Source organism: Pinus tabuliformis, chromosome 3_2, assembly GCF_031772625.1.
Source record: "Pinus tabuliformis cultivar Carrire ecotype Pingquan chromosome 3_2, CPIR1, whole genome shotgun sequence".
Lineage (NCBI taxonomy): Eukaryota > Viridiplantae > Streptophyta > Pinopsida > Pinales > Pinaceae > Pinus > Pinus tabuliformis.
Window position 1 is genome coordinate 734,768,127 of NC_142302.1, and position 23,178 is coordinate 734,791,304.

Sequence of the window (23,178 nt, forward strand, 5' to 3'; positions counted from 1 at the left end):
GTATCCACTGCATGTAAGATGGCCATCCTCTCCTTTCCAGAGGTACACTGTCCAAGATTTGTCCCACTTATCTGTTGGCTAGTCAAGGCTAAGGGTCGACCTTGCATGAAGACATCTGCAATACCTTTACCTGAAGCATCACATTCAGACACAAAAGATTTGGTGAATTAGGGTAGTGCCAACATGGGAGTGGAACACATGGCATGTTTGAGAGTTATAAATGCATGTTGTGCTTCATCATTCTTGAGGAATGAATTTTTCTTGAGAAGGTGACTGAGGGGTCTAGCAATGTGACCATAATTGCTGACAAATTTGTGATAGTAGTCGGTGAGACCTAAAAATCATCTCAAGCTCTTTAAGATCTTTGGTTGAGGAAAATCATGCATTGCCTGGATCCTTTTAGGATCCATAGTGACACCTTCACGCCCCACAATGTGGCCCAAATACTCAACTTATTCCATGCCAAAAGAGAACTTGGACAATTTGACAGATAATTTATGCTTTCGGAGCAGTTGCAAGAGAAGATCTACATGCTGAAGATATCTTTCCCAGGTGAGGCTGTAGATGAGGATGTCATCATAGAAAGCAAGGACAAATTTCTTGAGATATGGTTTGAGCAGGTGATTCATGAGGCTCTGAAAAGTGGATGGGGAATTACAACGAAAAATGGCATGACTAGAATTCATAATGGCCTTCATGAGTTCGGAAAGAATTCTTTGGAATGTCTACTTATTTCATGTGAATTTGGTGATAGCCCGAGCGAAGGTCGATCTTATTAAAAAATTTAGCCCCATTTAGTTCTTGCAACAAATCATCAACAACTGGGATGGGAAATTTATCTTTGACTATTTTCTTGTTGACGGCCCTGAAGTCTGGACACATATGTCATTCCCCATCTTTCTTGAGCACCATGACCACAGGGGATGAATAAGGACTAATGCTAGGACGAATGACACCAGCTTCCACGAGTTCCTTGATGATTTTTTTAATTTCATTCTTTTAGGCGAAAGGATATCTATATGGGCACACATTTGGTGGTTGTGCCCATGGGACCAAAGTAATGCTATGATCATGTTCCCCTCTCGAGGGTGGAAGATCATGAGGCTTGTCAAAGGCCTACATATGGTTGTTTAAGACCGGTTGCATCTCAGGATGAATATGAACAGAAGTGTGTTCGAAGGCCTCGATGGCATTGAATTGGGGTATAATTCCCTTTTTTAACAATTTTTCCATCCTATGCAAGCTGATGATAGAAGGCGCACCTGCCTGGAGTCCGCGGAGGGTATGTATGTGGTTATTCTGCTTGAAGCTCATATATAGCTCTTAGAAATCCATTGTGATTGGGCCAAGTGTGCAGAGCCATTCAGAACCCAAGACAATGTCACACCCACCCATGTTGATGGCAAACATGTGGGTCTCTATGTGATACTCCCCCATTTGAAGTTTGACATTTTCACAGCATCCTTCACATTTCATTGTCCCCCCATCAGCAATCTGGAACTGGAAATTAGAGATTGCTCTGACAAAATAATTTACTCCTTCTGCGATGCTTTGATGTATAAAGTTATGCATATTGCCACTATCAATCAAGACTGCTATAGGACAATGCTTAATTAAACCTCTGATTTTGAGAGTTTGGGGAGAAGAAATTTCTGCCGAAGCATGAATTGAGATAACTAGCTCTTTCGGTGTAGCTGGGAACTGATTGTCTGGCTAGTTGGCCTCATCTTCCTCCTCTATTCCCTCAAATTGTCGGGCTTCCTCAGATGAACCGTGATCAGTAGCATCAATTTGAAATAATTTGGGTTTCTTGCATTTATGCCCCGGGGAGTATTTCTCAACACAGTAGTAACACAATCCTTGCTTTCATCTTTCCGCCATTTCTGCTACTAACACCTTTTGAACCTTAAGTGTTTGGGTAGTGCTTCGAGCCTAGGTGGGGCATCACTTGGCTATGAAATTTGGATGAGTCGACTGGGCCGCTAACCCACGTTCTACTTCACGAGTTATCTTGCAAACTGCCAGCCATGAGGCTAGGTGTTGTAGTCAGACGTGGGCTTGTATGGCATCTTTGAGACCACTGATAGAACATTCCATGTATAATTCATCTACTAGACCTCTTGTGTAGAAGGCTAATGCTTCAAAGTCTTTAATATATTCTTGCATTGTGCTTGTTTGTCGGAACTTAGTAAGATGGCCCAAAAAGTTAGATTTATGGTCAAGGTGATCAGAAAGGGCTTTTGAGAATATCTTCCTAGTCAGTGGCATTGCATAGCAATGTTGATGCCACTACCACCATTGCAATCTTTCTTAGTTAAAGTACAGGCTTCCCACACTTAGCTTTGTTGCGTCATCTCTGATGTGATTTAACATGAAATATTGATCCATTTGTGCTAGCCATATAACCGGATGGGAGCCATCAAATTTATACATGTCCATCTTGTGTGGTTGAAGCTGGGAGTGTTGGTGATTTCCATAGAAGTGAAGGGAATGGATAGATTCTCCCTTAAGGTTTCCATTAAAAGCATATTCCTTTGATATTTCTCATGACTTCCCCTTTGTGAGTGAGTCAGTGAAGGTCTTGATCTGCTTTGTTAATGCATCCAACATTTGTTCAGGGGTGTCGATCTTCTCATTCGCCATAGGTTGAGCTCTAGTTTGTACCATGCACTAATCTAGTGCACTTGTTGTTATTATGAAGAGAAATGTGACCACCCAAAATTTTGATGCTGACAAGTGAATGGTACCACCTTGCTCACCCCATCGACCTGATCCTTATGGGCTAAGTCTCCTATAAGCGTCTCGGGAGGGTCTGAAAGGAGTTTTACTCCTCACTTAGGAATAGTACAGTAGTCGATTCCCAAAAAAGTTTATTCTGCCAAATGACCTGCAAGAATCACACCCAGGTATAGGAGCCACACAAATAGTCAGATCTGTTAGTGAAATCCTCAACTTCAGAGTATGAATAGGAATGTGGCAGTGATCAAACCCTTGCTGCGAGATCTAGATGGTGGATCTGATTGTTGTGACTACCACAAAACCCAAACTGTTCGATCTGAATGGAGGATCTGATTGTTGTGACTACTACAAAACCCAAACTACTCAATCTAAATGGCGGATCTGATATATCTGATTGGCATATTTGATAGTCTGAATGGCAGATCTGAGGGATTTGAATGGCGAAACTGATTGTTGCAGCTATGACAGAACCCAACCCGCAAGATCTAATCTGGCAAAGATGATGCATGATAAAGAGAGAGACAAGGGAACTGTGGTCTCAAGGAGTGTCAGGTGCTATAGATCACAATATACATAAGGGTCCGACAATAGTACTCAACCCAATATTTCAGGGCACTTACCAAGGAGGATCAACCATATTGTTAGCTGTACAACCCGGCTACCCTATCATATGCGTGAGTAATCTACTCGAGCGTTGTTCTCGGTGTTCTGTAGTAGCAAGACGACCGACAGTTTATCTATGGCGAGGTTTCAAGAGAGCCTATGGGGCTTCTCATATACCTAGAGGGTACTTGGAAGACAGTCTGTGTGTGGTTCTATCTAATGCTCTACCACTCGAAGGGGTACGCACAGGGGTTACAAGGGAGTCCAACAAGCATGACCACTTCTTGTATTTCCTGCATGCATGCCTCCCCAAATCCGCAGGTTTATGGGCTCAACGATAGATCTTGTGGTTTAAAGATGTTGGAACACGTCTCTAGCCAAATTTTTTTTTGCTAAAAATGGAGATCCCATCAGCCCTGGAAAGTGCTCTAATACCACTTGTTATGCTCTTGACTCGCGAGAAGATAACAAAACACCAAATATGTGAAGAAATATACCCAAAATATAGAACAATAAGAAATAACAGCCTGTATTTTATTATTCTGAAAGGAAAGGAATGTTCACTTGCCTCTTCGAGGGGGCAACCTCCAATAGAGCTGGGCTCAGTTACAAAATAAGACATGACGCTCCTCAAGGGGAGTCTCTATCCTTTATATAGGATTCATACAAGTAATACCATGGGTAAATACCATGGTTCTTATTAATACCATCTATCTAATACAATGGTCCATTTGCAACTAATTGTGGTCCCTTCTTTAAATGTGGGTTAACCACATACAATTATTAATATGGGCTTTAATAACTCTCTAACTAACTATAACTATGACTTGACCCTATTACATAAATAAGGAGGTTAGGTTTGGACCCTAACATTTGGAAGGTCTAATATATGTCCTTTTAATTAAAGAAACAACTTTTTCTTTTTTTAATTAGCTCACTAATATGTAAGCCATGTACAAAAGATTGTCATGAGACAAATGTGAGACCTCTCACCTAAAGTTAGGGATGTTACAGATTCAACTATCTTGATCTCATAGCCATTAAGTACCCTAATTAGAGCCATTGTTTTACTGAACATACCATACATGGATCATGGAAAAGTACTCGAATAAATTTCCACTAGGTGTTCTCCTAAGAAAAACATACTCATGAGGTTTCTTTGGAAACAATGGTTGAACCCAAGTGGTTGTATAAGATGAAGCATGTGGCTAACAAGAGCAAATAGAAGTACAATGCCACATTCATTTACTTAAGATTCTCAGAAAGAGAGGTTACCTCTAGTATTTGGTGAATATCCAACCTCATATTTAAGTTTTCCTTTGTATAAATACATTGAGCGAGTTCAAGGAAATTCACTCAAGTACTGCAAAGCATTTGCTTCACTATTTGGAGGGCACTATATTGCATAGATTTGTGGATTCGAAATAGCAAGGTGAGGCTAGTTCTAGGAATAACACTTCCAGGTTTTGTTTCAACTTGCGGTTCAATCCTAATTATGATATCCTATATCGGTTGGAAGAAAGAAACAATGGCATTCATATGTTGGAGCCGATGGTTTTAAGTATTATGACAACCAAACTTTCTCAACTCCCTACAAATCTAGTACTTCATGATCACTCCAAGAATATCGACATTTGGTACCATTTCCTGGAATATAAGTTCAAGAAGGGAGCAATGGTTCTTGAGTATGTTCCCTTGAATTTGGAATTTTTACATATTTTGATTAATCCCCTCTCAAAGGGGAAGGTTGAGATATTGAGGGAGACACTAGGCTTAGTGGGGAACACCTTCTCACAAAGAGGTAGTGTTACACATTTTTAACTTGTTTGCTCAGTAGTTAATTCTCCTTCCTCATAGCATAAGAATGATAGTATGTCCATACCTCGGAGCAACAAATACTTACCTCTGGATGTGAGCAGAGCATTGATGGCCGACGGAGTTAGGAACAACACTAGTTTACTTTCGGAAAAATATGGTTGTCTATGTTGCACACACACACATACGCACACACACACACACACACACACACACACACACACACACACACACACACACACACACACACATATATATATGCATTCTTGTTTCACTATACCATGCAACTTAGACAACAACACTTGTCCCAAAGTAAACTAGTGTTGTGCCCAAAATAAACTAGTGCATTGAAAGTATTTAGAATATAGATAAAGATTCATAAATAATTTATTAGGTGATAAGATTCAATGCCCAAAAAAAACATGCTACATCAAATACCTACATGTCATTGAAATCATCAATATCACACTTGAAGCATATTTCAATTACCTGTATGGCAGTTTCTTTCAATTACTAATACTGTTTAATTATATTTGTATACTACAGTTAGTAGTCTACCTTTTAGAGGACCTCATCTACAAACAACTTAGACTTCTCTAATTTCTATAAATATGAGGGCTTTTCATCAGGTAACCTTAACAAAAGTTATCTTCCAGAAGTATATAATGAAATCCATTCAATAACGACACTTGAGTTCTCATTACCAGGACTCGAAATAGCCAACCTCTCCAAAACACCATCATCTCCAACAAATGAAACGCGTAGATCAGAAGAATGTAGCAAATTCAGGCTCAAATAAACTCTGCAGCAGAGTAAAACATGAAGAAAACCCTTAGTACATCTATTGAAGATATCAGTTATTCTACATCATAATTCAAATGCTCCAAAACAAAAGTTCTATGCATTGAGCCTCTTACAAACCATGAACTGGACTGAAAACCTAATAAATATCATCCTCTCCTTAATCATCTTGATTTTCATATTAGGCTAGATTTATTGATTATATGAGTGCTTCTTCTAGTTTATTTCTTCTTAACATATTTTTCAGCTACATGATATGCAGTACATATACCAGTGAGGAGAATGAATAGGATGTGAATATATCCATGCATCAGAGTCAACATTGTAAAAGTGGACTTGGAATCTATGAACCAAAGATTCAGTTGGCATGAAATGTTCTAAACCTCTATAGTTATCTTAGATGCCCCACAGGAAAACATATAAAAATGTACAAGTGCACATATCAAAGGGCATTGAAATTTTAGCTTTGGAAATTGATTTTAGTTAGTTAACAAACATTTTTTTTAAATGCAATGATTTTATAACATGAAATAAGTCTTAGAACATAAGTAAATTCATATCTTATAAATAGTTATAAGATCATGATTAATGAAAATGTGGGATATTTCAAAGAATATACAAGTTACAAACTTATAGTATCACATAATGCCAACATATCATATATCCCATTTGTATTGGAATGAATTCTAACAAGATTCAAGGTGGAACATTTCATGACTGCAATATATGATACCATAAAAAATAAATCTACCACTACTTAGTCAAGAACTTCATATTTCCAGGGTAAGTTTTGTATTGATATAATTGTCTTAGATATTAAGATAAATTCATTCCATTTAATAGAAGCGATGTGGAGATGCAATGAGAACATCTACTTCTGACCTTATAGAATTTCAATAAAGAAGAATATACTATGAAAAACCATTGTACCTTAAATAACATCTCCCAGATCATTCACCTCTGTACAATTTTGTGGAAGCCAAAGTTCAAAGCTGAAGATGACATTATCAACCAGAACCTCATAAGATACATAACATGGAAAGTGATGAATAATCAATCCAGACAGTCTCTAAACAAAGTAGCATGCTAAGCCCTTAATAGATATTCATTCAAAGTTGGTCTATACTTCCCTACTTCTCTCAAGCCTGAGCTAGAAGCAAGCCACTCATAGATGTTGTTAGAGATGGAGTATCAAGGATGGAATGAATGCTATGAGGCTATATATAGATGTGTTTGACTGTCTTCCTTCCTTTCAATCCTAGTATACTGAAAGTAGCAAAAAAACTAGATGGAATATCACTATGGGAAGGCTAGAAAATAAAATAAAATAAAAAGATAAAAATGAATGCCTAAAATAATACCTTTGAAGTTTTCTTTTGATTTTAACAGACAATTTATAAACATACCAGCCATTTTACATGCATCTACAACCAAGTCCCATCTTTATCCCCTGCCAAAATCTAAATAAGAATTAGAATAAGAATTACATGGGGGAAGTTGGAGGCTAAGGTTTTCAACTCTGAGGAACACCCTCTGTTCAATTTTGTGAAGCCATGCCATTCCTAAAGCCGCGCATCCATGAGATGAGGAAGATGCAGTTGTAGGGTCCAGATCATGCACCCTAATGTAAAGCAACATCCAGAGGCATGACAAAGAGCCTAAAACTTCTATGACCTGCAAATTGTAGCAAGGCTAGCCCTATCCCTATAATTCAAGAGTGAAAACAATACAACAACTCAAAAAAAAAATCACTAGTAATTATAACAATTGTTAATATGGCATTGATACTAATAATTGTGTAGCGAGGGGCCTCTAGATGCAACTACATATTGAAATTGGATTATGTATTATTATTTCATTGAAACATCAAAAGCTCCTTTCAAAATCAAAAATCTATTATTATACTTGCTTGGTATAACACATTCAGCTTTGGCTTTGACTGGGTATTATTTTGTCTTTGACAAAAAGGTTATGACGCTTATCCATAGTTTAACATTATGAATTAAACTTTTATTTTCTTAACAGTGTTAAAATTTAATTATTTGTAAGATGATTAGTTGAGGTCTTATTATGGGTTGTTTAATAACTTCCATTTCTATTAGTTACTATATTTTTGTTTTTAGTTTTATTTCCTTTTCATTTAACTTTTTGATTTTTTTTTTCTATTATTTCTATTTTCATGAATTATATTTTTTTCACAATATTTTCAATTTAAATGACTTATTATTATATTAAAAAATATTTAATAAATTAAATTATAGACAATTATATATATTAATAAAAATAAAACACACATATAGTTATATGTGTTTTAATACAAACAATATTAATTAATCATATTTCTTAATTTTTGGTGAGGGCATTTAACAATATAATATGTTAAGTATTAAGGGGTTCTAGCAGTGCATTATATCAGGCATCATTTTTTTCGAATTCAATTAAGTAATTCATTTAGGTATGGCCATTTCTATGAAAATGGTAATACTTGAATGACTTACTTAATGCATTTGAATCCCAAAAAACGATATCTAATATAAAATTTTATTAGTTGTTTTATTTTTGTGGTGAAACCTTTGCCTTTGTTAATTTTTTGTTTCATTAAACTATATTTAAGCTAAACGACAACTACTAACTATTATATAACCCTTATTATATTTAAATTTGAGTCCAAATTTAAATATATATTTAAACTTCCATCAAAATGATATGAAAAATTAAAAATTAGCTCATAATCATTAATTTAAAATTGAATAAATGTATTCAACCACATTTCCATCCTTCCGTCCTCCTATTCCAGCATTGAGTAAGTACTACGTCCAATTGCAAACCTTCCTCAAAGAGAGCATCCCTTTCAACATTAATTTAATATGATAATACAAAATGTAATTAAAATATTTTTTATCTTCAAAAGAAATTATGAGGGTTGAGTCTTTCTATTATTCATTTAATTGAAAACTAACAAGAATGTTCAAACAAATCGATATTGAAACCCCTTTTAGTTTCAACTCAACGAACTCCGCATGATCCGTTTAAGTTTAAATATTCCCAAAACATAGTTGATCCGTTTGTACAATCTATATAAATTATAATCATATTGGTTTTACGCAAAAATAAATTACTATATTTAAATGATTCATCAAATATTTAAGTAGGTCTCACATTAATGAATCATTAAATATAAGTACGACATTATTTTGATAAAAAATTGAGTGTACATGAAATTAATCGATATTAGTAATTTCTCTATAAAAAGGTGGATAAGTTTGTTAATTTTGATCAAAAATTGAGTGGACATGAAATTAGTGAATATTAGTAATTTCAAAAAAAAAAAAAGTTGATAAGTTTGTTAATTTGGAAAAGTTGTATAAAGAGGTATTTGTAAATGTGTATAGTATATATTTTACATTTTCAAAGATAGCAATGTCGATTTTTGAGGATGAAAAGTCGTGCGTTGCCTCTCAGTTATAATTAAAACTAACTATTACCCACACCTCAATTAAAAAGTATAAAAAATGTATTTATATTTGTTTTAATGTTTATATATTTTAGTTTAAAATAAAACTATTATTTGCTTTTATAAATTATTTTATTTTATTTAAAATAGTATACTTTATTTATTCACTTAGTTTTTTTTCACTTCTAATTTTTATCATAGAATTTAAGTTTTATATTACAATAAACATAAAATATTTTTAAATAAATCATTTAAATATAGCAATAATACTTTTAAATACTTTTATTGGCTAGGTTTTGGTTATTGTTTAAATATGTATACATATCAATAAAATTTGGATAATAAACAAATATAAAAATATTTTTTAATTAAAATTGATTAACATAGGAATCTCTCATCCATCCCATATTATCTCATACTTCTGGGCATGCTAATAAAGATTGTTTCATTGGTTCACCACTTTCATTTATAACATATCTAAGTTTATAAAATAGTAAAAACTAAAAAATAGATATAGTTCACATTCTGAATATGGCTACGGAAACTTAAAGTCTTAAGTAACTTATTTGTTTTTTATAAACATAGCATGAAGAACACTAAAAATTTCAAAAGGTTGTAAAGGCACATCTGATAAGTTAATTCAACATTGCCAGGTAGAGATTGTTGTGCACATAATCACAAGAGATACCAGTCATGCCTCTCTCCACCCTTCTGTGTGTTACTATTGATATCATTAATGCCTCTCCCGGCGCTTGTGTGTATTTCAATTCACTGAACTCGACCTTGAAATATCAATGCAACCTTTATTATTAAAACAATGAAGAAGAGGTTTTCCCACTAAGACTTGCAGTTGGCATGATCAAGAGTGAAAACGGAGAAATCAGAGACGAAAATGAACTTTCCTTGCAAAATGCTTGCAGTTTGCATGATCAAGAGTTCCTTCAAAAATGAAAAATTCTAAAGAAAACAGAAAATAAAAAATAGAAAAATTAGAGTTGAAGAAGGAACTTTCCTTCCAAAAGGACCAAAATGTATGTGTACATTCACAATAACTAAATTATACATTGCGGTTCCTAGATAGCCTTACATTGCCTATCAACAATATTATGGAAAACAAATTTCTATTGCAGCTTTCTGGATACTACCTCTCAAGTTGTAGGCCACAAGAGACTTTATTGTACAAATCTTTCTTAAATACTTGAAATCTAATCTAATTGAATATGACTCTATAAACATGTTTGTAATATGGATATTGAAAAACAAATAATGTGAAAATATTTTCAGTAGTTCAGTGCGATCTTATTCCTTAAGCCTTGTCCCTGATTAAATTAGAACTACACAACAACTCTCGCAGCTAAACTACACATACCTTTCAAATTCAATAAACTTCTCAAAATTTCATATAAAATTCCAGCCTCATTAGAGTCACCTACACCACAAGTATATATAGGGACGCTCAATTATAACATCCCTACACAAAATAACGTCATGGGCATGATGCTATTGTTCTTCTAAATTAAATCATCATTATTGAATTTAGGCTTCTGTAATCCATATCAAGTTTGAGAGAAGATTCCTCAGCAAAAATCACATTGGGATGCTTTTGTCAATGCATTTCAAACCAACTAGTGTGGTTTATTGTCCGAACAAGTTGAAGAAACAGATATCACTTTGCATATCAAATAGTCAGAGCAGAACATCCAATGGCTATATTTCATGATCAGGTAACAGCTATATTGACTAACGGCTAAATTTGACCGGGAAACAGTTAGTTCAGACTAGATTAGGGATGTAACCTTTATTTAATTAAATAAGTTAATTTAGTTAGTTATAATCTTATTAAAATAAAAATAAAGGGACCATTTTATAAACTTATAATTATAAATATATATTAAAATAAATTAATTTAAATTAAAAGTTATTACATATATAAATATGAGAGGAATTAATAGTTAGTTATAAAAGTTATTAAATATATAAATACTGGAGTAATATATAAATAGTTAGTTATATTCTTATTAAAATACAAGTTAAAGAGACTATTTTATAAAATTGTATTTATAAATATATATTAAAATAAATAAATTATAAAATAAATAAATTTCAAATTAATAACAGTTTATAAAAGTTATTAAATATATAAATATTAGACTAATTTAAGGGTTAGAAAGAATACTTTAATATTTAAAATTAATTAATAGTTTATTTAACGGTTAAAATTACCATATTATCATAGATTAATTTCAAGATTATTTTTCTTTTGTTAATTAAAATTATTAGAATAAAACTAGAAGCATAAATTAAGTGCTATTAAAATACCTGAAACTATATCATCCACACCTCAAAGAACAAAGGCCACAGGATACGGGAAACAAGGGGAAAATTACTTAAAAGACAACAAGATCAAGCTATACCTAGGGAGGGGACGAAAGGAAGAAAACGACTAGGAAGAGAGGGATGGGACCTAGCAACCACTGATCTTCAAGCCATCCTCTCTATTGAGATTGTTCGGTCTTCTTTCAATCTCAAGGGCTTCCCTAAATTTTCAGTGATGGAATTGCGAAACTCTAGGAATAATATTAGCCTCCTCGATACAGACATGATGGTTGGTTTTATCCACATGTTCTGCTAAAGTAGAAGACATAGTTCTCCTATTCTTAAGGTCAGTTGCATTCTAACTAATCCTTTGATTAATGGAGCGACCAGTCTCACCAATATAGGCTATCCCATAGGAACAAGGAATAATATATACCCCTTTCATGTCCTTAGGGTTGATAAGATCGTTCACTGATCTGAGGGACTTATGAATGGTGTTAATGGGTCTAAAGGTTGAGGGGACATTATGTTTCTTAAGAATCCTTGCAATCCTATCAGTGGTCCCCTAAACAAACAGAAGATGGACACGTGGAGTTTAAATACATCAGCAAATCTAATTGAGGAAAATGTGAGTTTTTGTTAGAAAGAGGCAATTAGAATTTAGAATAAAAAATGGCTTTTGGAGGAAGACTATTATGGCACGTATCTGGAAGAGACAATTTTCCCTTAGTTGCCATCCACCCTTGGTCAGGATATTTTTTTAGGACTATATGTGCTGAAATTTTTTGACCAATTGCATGTTGTTACTAACCGTCACTGTGTTTTACTAAGATATTTTGAACAGTTCACACATTTTAAGGAAAATATGAGAGCAAAAAAAATACTTAAAAAAGTATTTAAACTAATAAAAATATAAATCACCCATAAATAAATAGTTCTATATCTTACTCTCCAAACCCATAAAGCAACCAACTCATAGTCTTGTTTGAGAAGAGTTCTTAAGTTTTAACATGTATAGGAGAGAGTGGATGAGGATACTCAATGGGAAGAGTTATAAGTTAAGTTTTAAAATGTATAGGAGAGTGCATTAATTTAAAAATTTAAAAATATGTACTTAAATATATATATATATATATATATATATATATATATATATATATATATATATATATATATATAGATATATATATATATATATATATATAAACATTAATTTGTGTTATTTTTTAACTAGATATGGATAAAGTTACACAGGAGGCTTGATTTTTGTTTCATTTACTCTCTCTTAGATTCAAAAACGGTTTTCATTGTGGGTGGATCAGTCTCATGATGATTGATTTTAATAACCTTGTAAAAGGTGGTACTACATCTTCAAATTAGTATGGGAGTTAATGACAACAATAACCGACATTGCTACACAACTATGATAATAAAAGGTTTTAGTTATGAATGAAGAATAATCGATGTGCTTCTTTTGCATGTGTCTAGATATTGAGTTTTCAATTATAAGATTTATCACTTTTAAACTTACCTTTATATCAAAGATATTATCTTATTTTTTATTATTTAAATTTAAAAAATTACCTTTAATAATTTCATAAATATCTCATATGATTATTTTATGCTTTTGGTAAATTTCAAAAAGAAATTTAACTCTCAAAAAGTTAAGTGTATTAGTCATTTCCTTCATATTATATTAGATATTAGAATGAGAAATAATAATTAAATACATTATTTTTAGCCAAATGTAAAACACACATGTGGATTCTAATTTTCTTATATTTATTTTAGTAATATTAAACATGATTTATTATTCATCTTTATTTTTAGTTAATTTATTTTTTGATTTAGAAATATATATATTTTTAATTTATAATATTTTAATAATATACGCTAAACAACCTAAATCTAAAACAACAATTATTATTTCTAACTAAAATACAAATTTTATGTTCATTCACATTTCATTTTTATATCGTCTAATCTAGAAACACATTTATTATCTCCTCTCGCACTCCTCTACGATGAAATCAGGGTAGTTGATATGCGAAAACAGTCGCATGGTCTCCTAGGATTACGCAAAAGTGATGCTGAGTCAAACATTGATATTCCTTTAGGAGATCAAAATTGTCATCGATTCAACATAGTCATTCAGTAAGTGGAAGATCCAATTGGTCTCTATGAGTTCCCTGTGAACAAAGATGAATCAGATATCGCAACCTTGGTCATATACTTCCATTCCTAGCGATCTTCAACAAACTTTGTTACATGGATGATGTTTGAAACGATCTATTCTTAAGTCGCAACATTCAACGCTAAGATATCTTTGAGCCACACCAACTTCTATGAAATAAATAGATATATCGGTTTACTTCTCATTTAGGTTCAGGTTTTTCTTCCTTTTATTTTTGGGATTTTCTTCTTAATTAGCCTCCAAATGCTCTTCCTGTTAAGAAACCAATTTAGCTTCCTATTTAGAGCCAATAATAGCTCCAAGTATGGCTTCCAATTTAACATCTAATTTTACTTTCATTTTAGTTCCACATTATACTCTCATTTTAAGAACTCATGGTGCTTCCCTTATAGCTACCATTTATTATTTAATAATTTTTATTTCAATTAAATTAGTTAAGTATATGATGCCTATTAAATACGTTTTATGATTATAAAGTAAGTCATATTTCACTTGAAATATTTTATAGCATACCATTTATAAATATTTTTTAGAGAAATGGAAATCCATACAAACCAAAAACATTTTTCTTAACTATAACCCATATTTTTATATTGTTAATAAACAAAATATTTGGCCCTCACTAGCCACACATAATGTAGGCCGCGATTCACATCATAGAGATTTCCATAACATAACTCTTTCAGGTTTCATATAGTTACAACCCACACCACAACATTGGAATGAAATATATATATATATATATATATATATATATATATATATATATATATATATATATATATATATATATATATATATATAGCTATATATATATTTAAACTATAACCAATATTTTTATACTATTAATGAAAAATATTGTTGCTATGTCACTAGCTACACATAATGTAGCCCCGTATAATATATGTAAAAATCGTATAATTCAAAATGATGCAACTCAATATGGTAATTTAGGTGAAAATGATACATATGGTAATAAAAATTAATGAACGATTTATGAATGATTATCTATGATTGAGTCTATATGATAAATGTCTATAGCTATGATAAATTTCACTCGCTACTACCAACTTATTACTCATCATCATCACCATCGTCTATCATGATCATCGCCATCATAATCGTCATCAATGTCATCATCGTTGTCATCTACCTCAGTATCCTCTCCATCTACCTCATCATCATTGTCTTGAATGTTTGGACCATACCCAACATAATCTGGAATGATGTCAAGATCAACTCAATCTTCTCGAAGACTCATCTTCTACCAAAAAAAACATTCAAAATGAAAATTTAATTATTTCATCTAATATTTAATATATATTTGTTATCTCTCTAATATTACAACATATGAAGTGAGACCATAATCATATTGTATCATATCAAAGTGCAGATATATACCTTAATAAAATTTCAATTCAGTTACAACTAATATGTCATTAGAATGATGTAAAACATGTGAAAAATCTAATTAAAGTTAGTAAATCATGAATGAGGATAGAGGATTGAAGTCTAGCCACTACTTTCTAGAGGAGTGAGCAGGTGTAGCAACAAGAAGGGGGAAAGTGTCAATGATAGACATAGAAATTGGCCCTGGAGCAGCAATGCTTGGAAGGATTCTTCTTTTGACCATGTCGCTATAGAGACGGTTGATGTAGCACTCCCCTCCTAGGCTATTTTAGGAGATATGGAGTAACTAAGCTCCCTAACTGTCCCTACAACTAGTGTAATAAAGTCTTGAGGACAACATAAATATGGAGAAAGGTTACCAAATACATGGGTATATAAGGAGGATCGAGTGGCTCATGGATGAGAAACATATTTGTGTTGGGCACCAGTTGGAGCTCAATTTTTTTTGTGGAATTTTTCTGAAACGATTAAGGTTTCCTTTTGATAATTAGTGTAACTTGGGAAACTTGTTACAAAATTTTCCTAGCCTTATAAATTTTTAATATGGTTTCTCAAATTATATGACATGAGAATCGAGAGATTCTCATTATGAACTTATCATTGTAATATGAAATTATAAAGCGGTGTGATTTCTACGTGCAGAGATAGACATATAGAAGCAAATAGAGAATGATAGAAAGGGAGAGCACTGGAATTGTAAATTAGTATCTATCATTAAATCTCAATCATTCATGGTGCCATACCTTTCTATTCACTAGCTTGTGTGTTGTGTAGTGTACTAGCCATTGCTAGGAAGATAGGGCCCTTCCTCTTAGTAGGGTTCATTGGTTAGGAAAGTATTGTGTATTTTTAATTTATTTCTTCTCAATTATAATTAATATGTGATTGTTGTTATCATTATTAGACCTTTTGATGCTTTAGTGATTGCATAATCCTTACCTTTGTTGCATCAAGTTTCGCTTCCAATACAGAATCACTTGTTGCATCTAGATTTGATTTCATTATGGCATCTTCTTTAGCTTCTAATATGGCTTCCATTGTAGTGTCTTTTGTTTTTTTTAATATTGCTTCTTGGTTTTCTACTTGAATGGCTTCTTTGTTCGTAACATTAGGAAGGCCAAGATTGGCTTCTAATATTGTGTCAATTATTACATCTTTGTTTGTTACCTGAATTGTATTTTTGCTTCACAACTAATGCAAAGTTTGGCTACTAGTATTACTTCAATTATTACTTCTTGATTTTCTACCTGAATGACTTATTTATTTTTCTTCTCAAGGAATCCCAAGTCTGTCCTTTGATATTGCTTCTAATATTAGTTGTTTATTTGCTACATAAATTTATTTAGTCATTTCTTCTGAGGTTAAGCCATGTTTGGCTACTAGTATTGCTTCGATTATTACTTATTTGTTTACTACCTAACTGCCTCTTTTTTACCTTCCTAGGTAATGCCAAGTTTTACTTCCCAGATTGCTTCTAGTGTGCTTCTAGTTTAACATCCATTGTTGCTAAATTTCTTACTTCTAGAATTGGTTCCATGTTAGCCCTATCATTTTCTTCCTTTAAGTTGGAGGGTTTCCTTATGTTTAGTGAATGGGTTTGCTTCTCTTTTAGGTTCAGGGTTTGCTTCCTTTTAGTGTTGGGATTTTCTTCTTAATCCAATTTAGCTTCCTATTTAGAGCCAATAATAGCTCCAAGTATGGCCTCCAATTTAACATCTAATTTTACTTTCATTTAAGCGTCACATTCTACTTTCATTTTAAGAACTCATGATGCTTCCTTTATAGCTACTAACAACAATTTTTTAAACTATAACCAATATTGTATATTGTTAATAAATGGAATAGTTGGTCATGACTAGCTACACATAATGTAGGTCCAGATTCAAATCATGGAGATTTCCATAGCATAGCCTTTTCAGGCTTCTTATAGTTACAAACCACACCACAACATTGGCATGAAATAAAAATATATTTTTTTAAACTATAACCAATATTATTATATTATTAATAAATAAAAATTTGGTCTGCTACCAACTACACATAATGTAGCCCCGTATAGTATATGTAAAATTGATATAATTCAAAATGATAAAATTCAATATGGTAATGTAGTTGAAAATGATATATATGATAATAAACATTAAAGGAGACATCATAACGATTTATCAACAATGATCCATTATGGAGTCTATATGATAAATGTCACTAGCTATAATAAATTTCGCTAGCTACTCCAAACTTATTTCTCATCATCATCATCATGTATATAATGATTATCACCATCATGATTATCATCAATGTCATCATCATCGTGGTATACCTTGGTGTCCTCTCCATCTACCTCATCATCATTGTCTCGAATGTTTGAACCATACCCAACATAATCTAGAATGATATCAAGATCAACTCAATCCTCTAGAAGGCTCATGTTCTACCAAAAAACATTCAAAATGAAAATTTATTTATTTCATCTAATATTTAATATATATTTTTTGTATTTCTAATATTACAACATATGAAGCGAAACCATAATCATATTGCATGGTATCAAAGCGCAAATATATACCATAATAAAATTTCAATTAAGTTACAACTAAGATGTCATTACAGTGATGTAAAACATGCAAAAAAATCTATTTAATGTTAGTAAATCATGGAGGAGGATAGAGGATTGAAATCTAGCAATTACTTTCCAGAGGAATGAGTAGGTGTAGCGACAAGAAAGGGACATGGGTGAATGATAGACATAGAAATTGGCCCTGGAACAACAATTCTTGCAATGATTTCTTTTAGCATGCCGCTTTGGAAAGGGGGGATGTAGTACTCCCCTTCTAGGCTCTTATAAGAGCTCTGGAGAAACTATGCTCCCTAATTGTCCCTACAAATAGTGTACCAAAGGCTTGAAGACAACCTGAATATGGAAAAAGGTTACCAAATACATGGGGATAGAAGGAGGGTGGAGTGGCTCAACAATGAGAAACATTTTTGTTTTGGGCCTCAATTTTTCTTTTTTTTTGTGAAATTTTAGGGTTTCATATTTATAATTAATGTAATTTGGAAAATTTTCTGTATAGTTTTCCTAACCTTGTAAATTTTAATATGCATTTTCAAATTACATCATATGAGAATCGAGAGATTCACGTTATGATCTTGCCATTGTAATATGAAATCATAAAGGGTTGTGCTTTCTATGCACGTAGATAGACATATAGAAACAAATAGAGAATGATAGAGAGGGAGATCACCGAAATTGTAAACATATATGTATCATTAAATCTCAATCATTCATGGTGACATACCTTTCTATTGACTAGCTTGTGTGTTGTGTAGTGTACTAGCCCCTCTGTCCAGTGTACTGTACTAGCCCCTGTCTGATGTGTACTATATTCTATTGAATATGAGGTGCAATTATTACGGAAGGACTTAAAAATGCCTAGAGCTGAGAAAACTCAAACAATTGAGTTGGCTCAAGTTGAAAAGAAGGAACTATTAATAGCACAACTAGTTGATAGAAATAAAGAAATATTGATTTTAGAGGAATAAGTGCAGAGCTTACAACAGTAAATTAAAAATCATGTTTTCCCATTATGGTTCGAACTAAATTAGATGAACCTTCAAAGAAATTAACAAAGGTCATGGAAGAGCTCAAAATTTGATAAGTTGAACTGAAGGAAACGCAAGATGATTTGGTTGTGGTAAGGTAGTAGTTGAATGTAAAGGAGAGGTAATAGCACATATTATATGAAAATAACAATCATCTTTCAAGAAAGTATAATGAAACTCAATATGAAATCAAAGAGTTGAAAACCAAGTTTGAAGGTAATATTTCTTTAATGGGAGATACACAACTGTTTTGAGGTGACATTATTGAAGAAGCTCATTTTATATGGGAGTATAATGTTATAATTCCACAATAAAATATTATGATAAGAGTATCATAAATGAGTATTGATTTATACAAGAAATAAGTACGAAAAGAAGCACTCAAGTCCAAGGAGATAATTAATTATTTGAATGAAAAATATTCAACAAAATTAAGGGTGATAGTCACAATATTTTAGACCAAGCACACCAGTGATGTCATATTTTAACATGTGGAGGCATGGAAACTTGGGTGAAGGTCAAGACCGTGTGATGGGACTTCCAACAAAGTATTCATTCCATTCATCGTAATCTTTGTTCAAGTTAAAGAAAGTGGCTAAGCGGATTATTGAATCAATTTTTTGTTGCAGAGGAGATCATGTGAGTTGTCAAATAAATGATGGAATTCCAAGCTAATGAACACCGATGAGGCTAATACCAAGGTAAAATGGTAAAATAGGGTAATATTGGGAGACAATTAGCATGTATCAACCATTGTATTAAGTATATGTGAAGGAATAATATAAACTAATATCATGCACACTCAAAGTGATACCATAATGGTGGCGTTGAGGTCAAAACAACCATGATGAATGTGCACCAAGAGTTGAACACCATAAAATACCACCAAAGGTATGATTGAGGAATGAAATAATTAGTTAAAGTAACTCTTCGAGTAATAGGGTATGAGACATGTATTTGTTAACGTGTATGCTATATGTTTTACATTTTCAAAGATAGGAAGGTCATGTTTTGAAGATGAAAAGTTGTACATTAGCTCCCAGCTATAATTAAAACTAACTATTACCCAGACCCCAATTGAAAACTATTGCAAACCTAATCCTCAATGGGTTAGTGTGGAAGCTGAATGGACAAAAGGAGTCCAAGAGACCTTGGGATGTGGAACCTAACGGTCAAACAATGTACTATAAATGAATATCAGTTGTTAATAAAAATGTATTGTCATGTTTTATCTTTCATATTGTTCTTGCTGCCCATGTGTGTTTAACATGGTATTAGAGTAGGCGTATTCCTACCCTGCATAATTATTTTGAGCCACTTGTTTTATGGCCTTTATGCGTAGATCATTTCTGCCATCAATTCTGCATCTCATGAATATTTTCTCTTGAATATTTTATCAGCTAAATTTTAGTTGCAATCTTTCATTTCTCGAGCGCCATTTTTATGGACTGCTCCTACTTTGCTTTGACATATAATAACATTGCTGACCATTTTTTATAATGACCTGCATGTAACACTGCGCTGCCCCTGACATTGTTCCATATAATCAGTTGTTCATAATATTCCTCTATTATCCTCTGCACTGCTTATATCTACATAACCTTTGTCTGACACTGCCTGCGTTCTATCTGCCATATTCCATTTATACTAACCTGCTCCCTCCACTGTCGCTGCCACATCTAGACACTATTTACCTACGTTGTCTTCACTTTCCATGAGCGTTTCATAAAAAAAAAGGAGGCCTTGTGCGATAACATACCTATCTGCTCTATGGTATTCGCTCTTGCTCCTCACATCACCACACTCCAGGTTGATACCGTGCTGCCTCTGCCTAAGATTTAACGCTGGTCTGCTCCATTACTCGTGTAATATCGCTCAACTCCTCCAGTGTTTAACACTGTGTATACCCAATACACCTCTGCTCCAAGGGAACTGTTGTTTTCTGAGAGTGCTTTTGAAGTTACTAAGTGGAGAGTTCTAGACATTGTGAAGTGCGAGACCTTGGTTTGAGTTGTACATGCTTGCTTGATCTACACCGATTGCGACCAGTGTTTCAGCAGGCAACCCTGAGGTACTGCTTCCTCCATTTAATAATGGTTTGAACAAATCTTTGTTGGTCAGCTAGGCTCCCGCACTTCACATACATATTGAGAAGTGTGTTTCGTAGAAATCTGTGTGCGCTAAATCCAGTCTGATTGATGTGAGCATGGATAAGTTTGCCCTCTGCCAAAGATTTTTTCTGAATACAAGTTTGCAGTATTGAAACATATGTAGGATTGTCCATTGGGCTACTCGTACGATTGAATATACCCAACGCCTCATTCAAATGGCTATGTTTACAAAGTGTTGACTGATGGTGCAAACAGTGTGTTTGGAGGATAACAACAGTAGACATTTTCCTGCCACATAGTTGAATGGTTCCTTTGTGTTTGCCTTTGTGGTCACTGGTATTATATAACACTGGTATTACATTGTATTTACAATCACCATACGCTGCCCCACTCATGCTGGTCCCGCATCTTCCTCCTTGTGTACAGGCGCAGAGAGAATTTCAAGCCTCCCTTTACAATCTTGTACTATGCCATCATAATATCAGACGTAACCAGGTTCAATCTGACAAACCATAGACAGCTGATTACCAGAGACCTCTTTGGACATGATGCAAGGATTCCAGGTTTGAATTTTCTGCAAGAAATTGACTTCCTGAATCTCACGAATTACAAGTCGCAACCTCATTGGCAATATTTTTATGGGAAAATGCTTTTGGTGCTCATGAATAAGATCCAGAGCCTGTTTATTTGAAATTTTGTGAGGATCTACAGCAAAATGGACTTCGTGCTTTAGGCGTTCAATCATGTTGATTGTATATGGCCGATCAGTCTCAGGGTTGATTGTCTTCTCCATCACAATTGTTGCAATGTCACGAAACTGGCTTGATAACTGATATTCTATCTCCTTTCCCACAATTTGGAGCTCACCTTTGTTAAGAACCTCCAACCATATATTTTCATGATCATCTGTTCCAAAAGATTTTATCCAGTCCTTAGATTTTGCCAGAATTCCTTTGGAGACATTTGAATACACTGTATGAGACTGGAACAGCTCATCCAAATCCTTCTCTACTCCTGACCACCATGAGAGCACTTTATTCTAGTGACAAACAATTTCAAAATGAATTTCGTGTTTCTTCAAGCAAACTACAACCATGTTCATTAATCTTTTTTGCCCAACGGGATGTACTATTGTCTTTGACATTTCCAATGGCTGGTGTGGACAAAATTATATACGGCTTCCTCCAATCTCTTCTATTTATGTAGCATGACTCACCTGAAACAATTGTTGAAGAGAATTCCACTACAGAGAGGCTAGATGAGATAAGTGAATGATATTCAATTATTCGAGATAAAATGGGAATTTTCCCTGGTTTTTAAAAGCTACAGTTGCTTGTAGTCATCTGAATGTTATCATCAACCAGAGTTATCGACCGAGAAGACTACCTGAACAAGAAACTCCGAAGGGCTGCAACTTATTAAGATTAGAAGGTCGGCCAAACCAAAAATCGTTAGGGACAAAATATGAGCCCTCTACCAGTGTTGTCAAGGAAGTTCGTCCTTGAACCTTGGGTGTAAAATTGATAAAATACATTATATTTCTTGAATAGATATCTGTGTAAAGCTTGCATCCTTGATGATATATATTTCTGAGTGCAAAAACAAGTATTTTATTTGTTGTAGCATTTAAGTTTCCTTGTATATGAATGCAACCAACCATTGTTGTGTCTGGATTTGGAGAATAAGTAGTGTTAAAATCTAGCCTTTGATTCATTCCTCAAGGAATAATCTCATTTTATTGTTGTAGTTTTCTGAGAGAACAAACTTTGAGAATACCTTGTAATGACATTGGTTCATAGTTGGCTTAGAGTGTAAGTTTAACATTGGAGAAAATGGCCAGAATCAATGAAGTATTAGAGTTCCTCAAAACTCTCATATTGTCTACTGCTCATGATACATTAAAAGTCAGCAAAGTTTCTCTCACAGAGATTCAAGTCTGTCTACAAAATGTACAGGAAAAGATCAATTTTTTGCAGCTTGAATATCAGCTACAACAAGAAGAATTAAAAAAGAGGAGTCATTCTGAACATGTTTATGTTCAGAACATTGAGACTGCAACCCATCAGAGGTAAGTGAATAATGTTACAGTTCGTTCATATTTACTACCCAATAAAGCAGCAGTTGTACATGCA

The 23,178-nt window shown here is 33.4% G+C and overlaps 1 pseudogene; it reads right to left on the reverse strand.

Moving 5' to 3' along the window:
• Positions 1-21,437: 21,437 nt before the first annotated feature.
• LOC149182711 (uncharacterized) lies at positions 21,438-22,190 on the reverse strand (annotated as a pseudogene).
• Positions 22,191-23,178: the final 988 nt, after the last annotated feature.